Source organism: Cebus imitator, unplaced genomic scaffold (genome assembly GCF_001604975.1).
Source record: "Cebus imitator isolate Cc_AM_T3 unplaced genomic scaffold, Cebus_imitator-1.0 Scaffold88, whole genome shotgun sequence".
NCBI lineage: Eukaryota > Metazoa > Chordata > Mammalia > Primates > Cebidae > Cebus > Cebus imitator.
The window spans coordinates 3,052,517-3,056,498 of NW_016107403.1; positions in this window are offsets into that span (position 1 = coordinate 3,052,517).

Below are 3,982 nucleotides of genomic sequence, written 5' to 3' on the forward strand. Positions count from 1 at the left end.
AGAAACATAAACTATCTATTAAAGAGAATTTTGGAATTTTAACATAAAAATCATGAGTGGAATTTGGATAGAATCGACCAGCTACTCCTCTATAATCTCCTAAACCATTTTCCTTTAAATAGAAACAAACTGAAAAATGTAGTAATTTTCATGTGTAGAGGCAAAAAGGCACTTAGCACAGCTTGAAGACTCAAATTATTCTGGAAACAACACTGCTGTACTTGGCTTTAATTTGAACTCCATCTCTTAGAAACAGATTTTGAGTTAAGCCTCATGACAACTGCTAACTTCAGAAGGACCTGAAGATAGCAAGGCATGGAGGCAGAGCCCTTCTTATCCCTTCTTTTAGCCTTCCCCTGCCTGCTTCATCCCTGTTATTGTAACTTACATAGTGATCCCAGTTCAGGAAACACTCCTATGTTTGTTCAAGAAGAATGGAAGGAATCTCTGGAAGTCATTTATTCAAGTTCCTTTCACTAGCCAGGAATGAATGGACATCATTTACTATACATTCACTTTTAGTCATATTTAAATATTTAGATTATTTTACTAAAATGTCGGGTCTTCTGATACAATTAAGAGTCCAGAGAGACAAACAGGTAAGTATTTTGGTAGTTATTAAATCACTGAGAATACTTAGGGCAGATCTATAGTATTTTTAAGCAATGGAAGAGACAGTCCAGGGTAGCACAAGAGACAATGCCTCGTAGGCAGATTTGGCTTTGCTTAAGGAAGTCTCATTAAAGAATTTGAGAAGCTTGGGCAGGCGTGGTGGCTCATGACTGTAATCCCAGCACTCTGGGAGGCCAAAATGGGCGGATCACTTGAGGTTGGGAGTTCGAGACCAGCGTGGCCATCATGGTGAAACCCTGTCTCTGCTAAAAGTACAAAAATTAACCAGGTGTGGTTAATTACTCGGGAGGCTGAGGCTAGATAATTGTTTGAACCTGGGAGCCGGAGGTTGCAGTGACCCGAGATTGTGCCACTGCACTCCTGCCTGGGTTACAAGAGCAAAACTCTGTGTCAAAAGAAAATAAAAGGAATTAGAGAAGCTCAAGGTAGAGAGTGGGGCCTCGGGATATGGTGAACGTTCAGTCATTACAGGTGTTCAAATAGAGCATGTACAATCCTTGCAAAGGGTGTCCTAGAAAAAATTCAAGAAACAGAAGCAAGCTGATCTCTAAGGGCCCTTGCAACCTAAAAGTTCTGTAAGTACAGAGAGTGGCTGGCTCTCCATGATTTTGAGTCTCTAGATATTTGGTTGTTGTGATAAACACTTTACTTTTAAAATTTTCATTGTTATTCTCTTTAAATTCAACCTTTCCTTTGTACTTTCTTATCTTGCTAGATATTTAAATATGAAACTTCTGAGTCATTTATAGATCAGTCTCTGTTTCTCTTTTTCTCATGCACATCTCTCCTTCATCCTTGACCTGTTGCTTTCTTAAATTAAAATAGTCTTTTATTTAGTTTTTATTTTTATTAAACTTTTACTTACACACAGTTAAAACAAGTTTTCCTCTCCCTTCATTTTCTCTTCTCTACAGGCAACCACTGTAAGTTCTTTTTGCTGTTTCATTTGGAATATATCACCATACATCTACATAGTAGGTTCATATTTCTAGGTCTTGATTTTTTACATTTAGGCATGATTTATTGAATTCTCACTAGGAAAATAAGGATTTTATTCTCTGTCACCACTTTCCTCACCTCCTTTCTCATCCTTTCTCCCATTGCATTATAACTTAGGCTAAAGCATCACTCAGTCTTATATTACTATGACTATTCACAGTTGAGGTACACAGTATGTCTTTTCCTTCATGATTTTTAATTTTTTTTGTATTTAATAATTATGCTTTTTGTTTGTGTATTTTCTTTATTTTTTTATTGGCATACTCATCATTAATTCAAACCCAAACTCTTCTACATTTTTCCAAGTCTCTTGTCAATTCTTTATTTAGGTGTGTCAGATAATTTATCAATGTTATCTTCTTGAAGAAATGCTCTCCTAGAATCTTTTAGCTTATTCCAACCTGCTGCAGTCTGGACTTGTTGCCTCTGTAGCTGGTGTAGAGCTGACATCCTATCTTGGGATTTTCCTTTCCCTGTTGATTCTTAGGCCTACTGTGTAGAGCTTTTTCCTATATCCCATGTCTTCTTTCTTGGTTGACTCTGTAAACCAAAAATAAAATTCGAAGGTCCTCCAACCATCTGAATGGACTTCCTCCACTAGGCCAGGGCCCTCCAAATTTAACTTGAAAGATTGGTTCAAGCCATGACAGGAAGGTGGGGTGGCGGGGGTTGGACATACCTCATTATGCCCTTCTCCCTCTTTTCAGGAAAAAGCCTACCAGCCTTTAGCAGCAACACAGACCTTAAGTCTGATAAGAAACATTTATAATCTATCTCTCTGAAGCCTGTTACCTGGAGGCTTCAGCTGCATGATAAAACTTGTATGCAATCCAGACATTCCTTTCTATTGATAATAACGCAACCAATTGTCAATAAGAACATTTAAAAATCTACCTATAGCCTGGAAGTTCCCATCCCCCTTCAAGTTGTCCCACCTTTCTGGACCAAACCAATGTATATCTCAAATGTATTTTATTGATGTCTCATGTCTCCCTAAAATGTAGAAAACCAAGATTTACCCCTACTACCTTGGGCACGTGTTCTCAGGATCTCCTGAGGGCTGTGTCACAGGCCATGGTCACTCATAGTTAGCTCAGAATAAATCTCTTCAAATATTTTACTGAGTTTGACTCTTTACAATGCTCTCATTTTTGGTAGAGTCACAAGATTCTACCAAAAATGGAAGCTTCTTGGAGGCAAATTTTTTTAGACTTTCAGAAGAGAATGTTTTTATTTTACCCTCATACTTGATTGATAACTTTTGGCTGAAGGTAGAATTCTAGAATATTTTTCCTCTAGAATTTTTAGTATCTTATTTTCTGCTTTTTAAGGTTAATGTTAAAAAAACTAAGTCATTCTCCCAAAACTGTAGGAAATAAGAATAAATAAAAGATTCTTCTTTGAAGTTGTCCTCTTAGTTCATTATGAATAAGTAATAGTTACTGCAAAGGTTAATTTACTTTAAAGTTTTGCTAATTATCTTAAAGTAGCTGTTAATCATAATAAAGAAATAAGTGTATTCTGTGTTCTTAGTTCTTACACTTTAATCTAGATATTTGGCCTGACATGCCTGGACAAACCCAGACAAGTTTTTGGTCATAGTTTATTCTCCTTCCTTATTTGGAAATGTTATTGCTTCTGTAAGCCTTCCTCAAGTTACTTCCTCTTTTCCTTTGTTCTCCTCTGCCTTTACCTCTTTAGAAAAGTTTTAAGTTGTTAGCTAGCTGGGTGCAGGCTAGACTGTGAAGTCCAGTTCCAGCCAATTCTAGAGTATTTTTCCTCTAGAAGGAGGAAATCAGGACACAGCAGTAGGGCGGATGTGTTAGATATAAATGGCCCTGTCTCCTTTGTTCAGTGTCCTTTCGTGGCAAGGTGGCTAACGGAAGCACCCTTTTTTCTGCAGAAGGTAAAGTTGCCTTGCTGAGAAAAATTAAATTTATATTCAAGTGCCACTTCTTCTGTGGCACTGAAAATTTACATGTAACAAAAACTTTGCGTGTAAACTGTGTTTTTTTCTTCTCTACCCCCTCGGAAACTTGTAAGATTTTCTCTTTTCTCTGAATATTCTGAAATTTCACAATGATATCTATGTTGACAAAAAGTGTCAAGCTCTGTAAAATATTTGAGGAGATTTATTCTGAGCCAAATATGAGTGACCATGACCTGTGACACAGATCTCAGGAGGTCCTGAGAACATGTGCTCAAGGTGGTTGTGGTATAGCTTGGTTTTATGTATTTTAGGAAGGCATAAGACATCAATTCCCTGTAATCCCAGCACTTTGGGAGGCCGAGGCGGGTGGATCACGAGGTCAAGAGATCGAGACCATCCTGGTCAACATGGTGAAACCCC